Raw genomic sequence first — 10,730 nt, forward strand, 5'->3', positions numbered from 1 at the left:
GACCTTCGTCACAACCTTTCATATCTCATTTTCTCAATTATCTCATGACAGTCTCTAAAGGTTTTACTTAAGCTTAAGGAATCACCAAAAGTCACAAGGAGCAAGGTCTGGGGTATAGGGAGGGTGAGGAACTGTCTTGATGCTCATCTTGATGATATTGTCTGTGACAAGGATGGAGTTGTGGACTGGTGCATTTGCACAAATCTTTTGCATTTTCAGTTCCTCACAGATAAACTGTTTAGTTCCCAGACTGACATCAAACTGTATACTTATTGTCTCTATAGACACATGAAATTCTTTATTTGGCCCATCAATTTCTTACTCCTCCCACATCTCATAATCCCTCACAGACTCCCTGTGTTCCTTGAATATCTTATGCTACTCAAAAACTGGAGTTCAATTCATGACAGATGGTCCAAAAGCAGTCTGAAGCATTCCATACGTATCTGTGGTATTTTTTCCCAAGTTTAAAAGAATTTTATTGCATTCATTTTTTTAAAAGTGTCCTCACGTCCTGATTGCATTTTTGAAATTCACCAGCTGTGATAATCAGGCTTTAGTAGGGTGTATTCCAATTCCTGCTGTAGCTGTTCATTGGAACCTGCATCTCATAGTATGTATAGCAATAACATACTGAATTTTCAAGAGTTCATGACAATTTTAAATGCCTGTACAAAGTCTTGAAACTTAATGACACCGTGTATATCTATATATCTATAAAAGTGAACGTGTGTGTGTGTGTGTACATTTCCCTACGCAATAACTCTGTCAATTTTTAGTCTACAGACTCAAAATTTGATATACAGGGTACTGAGATTTGGGAAAATCTATGTGATCGGTTTGTGACCAGAAATTTGGCTGTTAAGGGGCCAAAGTTCAACGATTTGACCTTTGAGAACTCTACCAAACTCCTCCGCCAATTTTGGGTCTAAACACTTGAAATTTAAGATCTAGGTTCCTTGGACATGGATCTAACTTGATTTGAGCCCAAAACAAATGTTAAGGGTCATAATAGGGGTCAAAATTAAAATAATTGACTCGTTTTTTTTTTTTTTTTTTTTTTTTTTTTTTTTTTTGCTCAGCATACACCTCCAAACACCCGGGCAACGCCGGGCACCAATGCTAGTATATATATATATATATATATAAATAAAAAATGTGAGTGAAATTCTCTACCAAACTACTGCCAATTTTCCATTTACAGACTCGAGATTTGACATGAGGGATATTGAGATTTGTAAAAATCTTTTTAATTGGTTGTTGGACAGAAATTTTGCTGTCAAAGTCAATTATTTGACCTTTGAAAACTCTACCAAACTCCTTTGTTTTGGGTCTAAACACTTGAAGTTTTCGATGTAGGTTACTTGGACATTAATCAAACTTTTTGATTTGAACCTAAACAATAAATGTTAAGGGGTCAAAGTTAAAAAAAATTTGACCTCCGCAGTCTCTACCAAATTACTCAGCCAATTTTTGGTCTAAATATTTAAAATTTTACATAAAGTGTATTTAGAGATAGGGAAAGTTTTCAATCGGTTTTTGGCCGAAAATTTGGCTGTCAATGGATCAAAGTTAAAAAAATTTGATCTTTGTAGTCTCTAGCAAACTATTCAGCCAATTTTGGGTCTAAACACTTGACATTTTAGATGTAGGTTACCTGGACATGAGTCAAACTTTTTAATATATACATATGTACGTAAAGTAATGAACATGACATAGGGCTTGAGCAAAGTCGGGCTGAACTGCTAGTATATATATATATATATATATATATTCAAACCTTTGTTTGTTGAATACTCTCATGACCATTGATTATGACAAATCTGCTTACACGACTTCATAAGTATCTAAATTCACATCGCTGGTTGAGAGGAAAAACACTAGCCTGCAAAGCCAATGTTGACTTTGACTGCGTTTAAATCTCTCCACCAGCTCTAATTATCACTTCCGGCACTGATGACTTAAATAAATAAAAAGTGAATGACTAGGTGTATCAGAATTTTTGTAGGAATTTTTGACACCCCTAACACGAAACTGCGAATAAAATATAAAAATCTCGTAATTTCTCTTTTAAAAGTGGGTTGTTTATTTTTATGGATTATACTTCCAAAATAAACTATTAAAGTTGTTTTAAAAGTAATAGAAATATTTTTTATTTTTTTAAAAACAGTAATGAATTTTCCGAACTCAATATTTTTTAATTTTTAAAATCTATCAATTTTTCTATTGATTCTATTTTTTACGATATTTTCAGGGTCAATGTGAAATTTTATGTTCTTTCCAATAAACGGAATATAATATTTTAGACAAACGTTTTTTTTTAAATTTACGGCCTCTCCCCCCATTTTCAAGTGTCTATTAAAAAGTAAATAATTAATTTACTCACAAATTGAAGAGAAAAAAAAGGTCAATAAATAATATATTCAAATTTAAAAAAAAAACAAAAAAAAAAAAGTACTGTTTTTTAGAATTTTACCTGTAAAGTTTGAAGTTTTTTTTTTAAACCATGTTTTTTTTTTTTTTTTTTTTTTTTTAAATGGAACCTTGGTCCTTGCTCCTTTAATTGAAAAAAAAAATTAGGGCTTGGATTACATTTTTCGAGGAGTCATAAGCTTGAAAAGACTGGGGGTCGAATAATTCACGCCTCCCATTTTAAAATTTCTATTAAAAAGTAAATAATTAATTTATGTACCAAAGTCTTATATATCACAAATTGAAGAGAAAAGGTCAATAAATAATATATTCAAATTTAAAACAAAAAAAGTAGTGTTTTTAGAAATTTACCTGTAAAGTCCGAAGTTTAAAACCTTTAAAAAAAAAAAACTTTTTTTTTTTTTTTTTTTTTTAATGGAACCTTGGTCCTTGCTCCTTTAATTGAAGAAAAAAAAAATAGGGCTTGAATTACATTTTTCGAGGAGTTATAAGCTTGGAAAGATGGAGTGGAATTATTCACTATTTTCACGAAATTTCTGACACACCTAGTGAATGACTTTAATGAACTCAAGAATGACTTGAATGCTTAAAAAATAACTGGAATCCTTCAAAAACAACTTGAATAATCTTGAGAATGACTTTAAATGGCTTTGAGATTGACTGGCTATAAAGTGGGTGATCATTTTACATTAAATTAATAGAGAAAAGTGATCCCCCTCTTTATATCACAAAGTTACAAACATAAGTACAGCATGTAGTAAGAACAGATACTACACTTACACTTTGATCTTGGCCAAAAGACCAAGAAAAGTTTAAAAAGCTAAGAACAGCATCTATTAACAACAGACCTTTGATCTTAACCAAAAAGGCCAAGCACAAAAGTGTTACGGACAGACCGACCGACAGAGTGACTTTTAGAGTCGCTTGCACGTGACTAAAAATGAACAATACGATACAAAAAATTTCATTTCGTTTTCTTTACAAAAAAAAAAAAAGTAAATATTTGGAACGAAATGAATCCAACCCTGCAAAATTCACGTATATGTGGGTAAACTTGGAGATGTTATTTCGAAATAGCAGGCAAGATCAATTCGCATGCAATAAATAATTCCCCTGTTAACAGGCAAATTATTTACAAGGCAAATGTCTGCCTGCTTATGTCTGGCGCTTTCAGTTGGTGGGGGGATTCGGTTGACTTCTCTGAGGGTGGGAGGGTTCAAAAAAGCACGGAAAGCATAGCTGGCTATACTCTTGCATTTGTCATTAAATATTATCAATACGTACACACATCTTTTTAAATCATCGCATAGTCTGTTTTTTGCCAGTAATCCAAGGGAAACAACTGATTTTTTTTTTCAGAATTATTCCCCTTATGTTAAAAACATTTATTTATAAATAGATAATCATTTATTAAAAAACAATCATTCATGGAAATACTTTTTATTGTAAAACAGATCATTTATTGAAAAATACACATCTTTTATTGAAAAACACATTCATGGAAAAATACTTTTTTGTAAAATGCACATCATTTATTAAAAAGCAGACGTCATTTATTGAAAAAACAATTTTATTGCAAAATACACATTTATTGAAAACGCATCATTTGTTGAAGAGGACACATAATTTCTTTAAAAGTTTACATCATTCATTGAAAAATACGCATGTATTGAAAAACACTTTTTTTATTGTAAAATACACGTCATTTATTAAAAAAAATATGCGTCATTTGTTGAAAAAGCAGACATCATTTATTGAAAAATATGTATCATTTGAAAAATACACACTTGAAAAATGTTACATTAGAAAATTAATAAGAATTTATTTACTATGGCCGCCGCCTGTGACCTTTATGGCTTATTGATGCACAAAGTGAAATGCCACGATCCAAAAAGGAATACGAAACTGTATGGAATATGTATTGTTTTGTAGAATAATGAAAGTGCTTGTTTTGTTTTCCGGTTCATTTTTAGATTACAGCGTTTCTCTTTTTGCATCAATAAGCCATAGTGAATAATTTCTTTTTTAATGTTAAAGTACTTCATGTGTGTATTTCTTAGTAAAAAAAAAAAAAGGTGTATTTTTCAACAGATTTTAAGTAAAAATGATTCTCCATGTAATATTAAAAAAAAAGAAAAATTTTTTTCTTCTCTAAATCAACTCACACAAACTAAAGTCACTTTACCGCCAATATTATTAACGAGAGAGAGGCGACTGCTAGGAATTTTGGATGACAAGATTTTTAAAGTTAGGAACACATTTGGTAAGTTAGAAATATAAATAAAAATTATATGAAAGTTTTTTTTTACGTTTAAAATTAATGCCTTATTTTTTTTGTTTAGGAGCCAAAAAGGAACTTTAATTAAATTTATTCATTTAACCTTTAAGCATGAACTGACTTTATTTACCACTCAATATATTTTTATTATTCAGTCAGATTGAGTTATCGTCTTTGACAGTTTTTATTTTATTAGAAATGCATTGTAATAAAATTTCAATCTTAAAAAAAAAAAAAATGTTTTTCATTAAAACTCTAAATTATTTTCTACACAATTTACATTGGATAAAATTAAAATCGTATTTACATTATTTTTTTTATTAATCGAACACCATTTTTGGAAAATTATTTTTCGGTAAAATTTTAGCAGTCGATGTTTACACATCGACGGACAAAATCAAAATGCATAAACATGTTTGCATGCATGTCGTTTGCGCATGCACTATCCTAAATAAAAACAAATAATGATATTTTGGATCAATCAAAACTTTCTGAATTTATTTGAACTGGTGTGTGTGTGTCTCTGTCTCTCTCTCTCTCAGGCAAAAAAAAAAAAAAAAAATTGTAGTAGGCAGGCTTGAACCCGTGACGTGGAGGTGTGTGTAAGGGCGTTGTTTGAGCAAAATTGCGAGCACGACAAAAGTGGTAGTAGGCAGGCTTGAACCCATACCGCGAAGTAGGAAAAGAAAATGTAAAAAAGTGACGTGTTAGCTGTTGCACCTATCGCCAAACCGGAAGTGACGTAGGATTAAATTAAGGCTAGACAATCGAAAAGAGATGACTTTCGAAAATATTGATGAAAAAAGCGATCCCCTCCCTGTAGAAAAGTGCCCAGTTGAGGGTGAAGAATTTAATGTTTTTGGCCAACATTTTGATATTTGTCATCCGAAAGGTCGAGCTTCAAAATGATACTGAACTCGTAAAAATCCGTCACCTCTGTGGAAAGATTTTGCAAGACATACAAACATTAATACATACATTTAAATAGACAGGTGAGATTTATATTATAAACTAGCGGGGGTACCTGACGTTGCCCGGGTGTTTGGAGGTGTATCAAAACTCGGTGGGGGGTTAAAATTTAAAAAATAGTTTTGGTAGGTAAGTATGAGGATCGAACCCAAACCCTTGAGGCAAAGTTGGAAATTCAAGTGTGAAAAAAAAAACGTGTGACGTTAACCATTAGGCCACCGCAAAATACTAACAGAAACATGTTTGAATTTATTTAAGTATTTAGAATTGGCAGATGCACGTTTTAATGACTTAATGAGGTCAACTTTGACTGCCGGACAGTATTTTATTTACTGCGGGAACGCATTTTTTATTTTTATTTTCCAAGATATTGGGGGGGGGGGTGAACCAGTCCCCATAACAAGGGGATTGTCCAAATTGAATAGCAATTGTCTGATATAAGGAAAATTTCCACATTGATCAAATCTGATTGCTTTTAGACATTTTCGGCAATCGCAACCAGAAAAATACCGCCAGAATTAGTGTCGTTTTTATTATACGAAAAAGCCTAATCCACATGCGGCGAGCGAAAATGTTGAATATTTATCTTTTCAAAGTCGAGCAAGTTAAATAGACAGGCGACCTCCATTAACTCATACATATTATGATTTATATGTGATATAAAAAGTTTTAAGAAGTTGTGAGTCGACCGATCGCTTCTCGGAAAAAAGCCTTTTACAGACATACACAAAAAGCGAACATACATACATACATACATACATACATACATACACACATTTTCGCTTTTATATTTATAGATGAGCTTTCTAGGAATTACCTAAATCCTTTAAAAGCCAGTGTTTTTTTTTTTTTTTTTTTTTTTTTTTTCAGCAGTGGAACACAGTAAACTCGAGTCTACTGTGGGCGACAATCTCTGCAACATCTCTCTCCACTCACATGCACACAAACGTTAACAAACACACACCACTACATCGACGTTATCATCTATTAAACTATATTCATTGAAATATCCCAAATCTTATCACTGAAATATCTTACTAATATAAAAACAAAAAAACATTGATTCTTCTAAACAACTTCTAAATTTATTTTATTTAGCCGATAAGTTTTGCAGACGATTTTCCTACCCCCCTGGCTTTTAATTATTCGATTCAAACCTCTTTAATGTCTCAACTAAGGAATTCCTCTTATTTTTACAAGAACTCGAAAAATATTCATTAACATTCTGTTTTTCCTATTGCTGTAAACCTCACATTTTAAACACATATAAATGATCTCTTTTGGGAAAATATGCATTCTTAACTCATTTTCTTTTGTTTACCATATGGCAATTTCTCTCGTTTTTCTCACATTTGAATATAAAACCTGCAAAACTTTTTCACTGAAAATATTTGTGAGTCCGACCCACCAACAAAAGTACTTCTCCCATTGCAAAACACCCTAGAATAAAGGCCCAAAGCAGGCGTAAGTACATTCCTAAAAGCTAATAACCTTCATCCTCATCAGCACCTGGAGTTGATACTGAGAAAATAATTCTGTGTAGGCATTGAAAGTTTTTTTTTTTTTTTTTTGTTAAATAAGGAGTCATAAGAAACCTCATACGGAGTTACATAAGGATTTACATGAGTCATTTCGAGTTAAAATACAGTTTATTTTATGCATCTAAACTTAAATATATAAACATTGCGTAAAAAAATAAGAAACATGGCGATCAACAAGCCTCAGATCGCCATGTTTGTTATTCAATCGCCGATTTTGGGACGATTGAAACACTGTAATCCGAAAATAATTCTGTGTAGATGTTAAAAATATTTTTGTGAAATGTTATTAGATAAGGAATCATCTCTAGTTAAAATTTATTTTATGCGTTTGAACTCTAGAAATACATTCTAAATATATAAACATTTAGGGATGTGTGTTTGCACAAGTTTTGGGGTTTTACTTTGGGAAAAGTATTTTTGTATGAGCCGGATTCAAAGAAATATTTTCAGTGAAAAAGTTTTGCAGGTTTTATAATCAAATGTGAGAAAAACGAGACATTGTCATACGGTAAATAAAATGAGTTAAGAAGGCATAGATTCACAAAAGAGATAATTTATATATGTTTAAAATGGAAGTTTACGGCAATAGGAATAACATAGAATGTTCGTGAATATTTTTAGATTCTTGTAAAAACAAGAGGAATTCCTTAGTTGAGACATGAAAGACGTTTGAATCGATTAATTAAGAGCCGTGAGTTTCAGGGGCCAGAAAAATCATATTCAAAACTTCTCTGTTCAATTAAATAAATTATAATTAATTGAAAGTTGTTTAGAAGAATCAATGTTCATTTGTTTTTGTATTATAAAAGTAGTTCAGTGAGATAGGTTGAAAATAGTTCAATGAATAAGTTTATATTGATTGGCAGACGATAATGAGTTGTGTGTGTCTGTGTATTTGCTAATGTGCGTGAGTTAAGAGAGATGTTGCAGGGATGGGCACTTAACAGAGGGGCACACAACGACACAAATCTGAAGACTTGGATTAACTGGATTCCACTGGTTTATTGAAGAAAAATGTGGCTTTTTTAAAGGATTTAGGTAGCACCCAGAAAGACCATTTTGAATAAATTCAGAAAGTTTTCTAATTTTTCCAAGACATAATTATTTGTTTTTATTCAGAATTTATTCAGATTATGTGTACAAACAAGTTTTTGATTTTGGACGCTGATGTGTAAACATCGGCTGCTACAAACATTACATAAAGAATAACAAACATGGTGGTTTTAGACTCATTAATCACAAAAGCGAAACGTCTTGACCTCGTTGATTGAAAAAGCTTAATGCTGTAACCCGAAAATAATTCTGTGTAGGTATTAAAAATGTTTTTGTTTAATAATTGGATGAGGAGTCATTTTGAGTTAGAATTTATTTTATTTTACGCATCTGAACTCTAGAATTACATAGCTGAAATATGTAAACATTGCGTAAAATATAACAAACATGGTGGTCTTGGGTTCGTTGACTGAAAAAGCAAAATGCTGTGATCCGAAATGGAAAACGTAACAGGCCAAAATTGAAAACGTGAAACAAAAATAAAAACTGAAGTCACACTTTGAGAAACAACCATAAAAATATTTTATTTACAAACATTATTGTGTAACCACAAAACTAATAAATTAAACAAGTTTTTTATTTTTTAATATTTCTATGAAGTTTCTTAGGTAGAATAAATACAAGCGATGCAGCAAAGGATGTCATTGAATTTATTCAGACCCTCTCTTTCTCTCCACATAAATTGAAACAGATATGAACTAAATAGAGCCTCAGAGCTATCATATTGGCGTTCTCTATTAGCTGTGTATTTATTATGGCGTTATTTGAGTCCACAAAATTCCCTTCAAGAACAACCACATCATGACTGTATACGTCAAATCGACTATGTTAATATAAGCGTTTCATCCATCACTTATTTGAGTTCCTGATAAAATCCACAGCTGGATGAGTAGAACAGTTTCTTTTCCTTTACTGTCTGACACCTCCATCAAACGGCAGCGACTAGATCTTCATTACCCAGTGACTTTTTTTTTTTTTTTTACACAGGCATCACCACATTATCAAGGTCAAGAGGCCACTCAAGGATAAGGGTTAAAGAGTGTACAGTAGAAATTGGACAATATAGTAATCATTAGTAATGAAAATTCGGTAAATTTGATAACTTATATGGAATGGCTCATCAAGAACTTATTTACGTTAGACTTGGACACAACCATATTGTAGTCAGCCGGAAAGCAGGAAAACAGAAGACAATTCCACAGGCGTGCAGTTCTAAGAAAGAAGCTTTGTTCATGGAATCTATGTTTAGGTTTAGGCACAGATAAAGAGTGGGGGGGAATTATTGCTAGTGTTTTCAGATAGTGTTCTGAAAACTTCTTTGTGGTATTTCCAAAGATAAGTGACTTTCATCAATCTCCAGCTTTGTTGGCTCCCACTTCTCATCTCTTTTTTTTTTTTTTTTTTTTTTTGCTTAGGAGTCACTACTTATCAAGGCTCGAAGGCCATTCGAGGATAAGGGTTAATGAATGTAAGGTTGTAGTGTAGTAATTGTTAATGGTGTAAATTCGGTAGAATTTGATTTTTTATGGGGACGGCTTCACAAGAACTTGTTTACATTGGATTTGAAGTCTAACATGTTGTATTCAACCAGGAAGCAGGACAGCGGAACAATGTTCCACAAGAGGGCAGTTCTGAGAAAGAAGCTTTGTTCATGGAATCTGCATTTAGATTTAGCACAGATAGTGGGGGAAATCGTTTATAGCGGTTGTAACTAGTCGAGTGTTTTTTGTGAAAGTTTGGCGAGGGTGGGGGAACCATAGATTGGAGTTCAGTAAAGCACTTTCCATGAAAATAGCGATAAAGCAGAAATAGGCTCGCAACGTCTCTTATGTGGAAAAGAGGTTGCATCACTTACTAGGTTTCGAAATCGGTTTTGAACTCTATCAAGGCTAGATAGGGAGCGCCGAGCAGCTCCTGCCCATATGTGGCAACAGTAGTCCATTTTAGAGTGTGTCTGGCTTTTATACACATAAAGGAATGCATCGGCAGTAAGATATCTGCTGGAGTGATAGAGTGATCCAACCATTTTTCCAGCGATATTGGCAACAGATTTGTTGTATGTGTTCCCTTTCAAATCAGGAGTGAAGGTCAGTTCCAGAAGCTTGTCAAGACATGGAGCTTCCCCAAGACGAGAGCTATTCATTTCAATTATGAGTGTGATGGGGGTCAGAGTGATTATGATGAAAGGAGAGAAGCTTGGTTTTCAATGCATTGAAATTAATCAGCCACCTTTTTCCTCATTGCACGCTTTTCAAGATCAGAAGAGAGACTCAGAAAGATCTTGGTCATTGCTGGCCTTTGATGTGTTATCATAGATTGTGGTGTCGTCTGCATAAATGTCTATATATATATATCTTGCAATTGGATATATTGAGTACAGATTTTCCTTGGATGATTACATCAGTCAGCAATGATATTTTTACTAACGCCACTTTCTGGTCATAGTCAGCTAACCT

This window comes from Euprymna scolopes, chromosome 34 (genome assembly GCF_053919585.1).
Source record: "Euprymna scolopes isolate OS-2025 chromosome 34, ASM5391958v1, whole genome shotgun sequence".
Taxonomy (NCBI): domain Eukaryota; kingdom Metazoa; phylum Mollusca; class Cephalopoda; order Sepiida; family Sepiolidae; genus Euprymna; species Euprymna scolopes.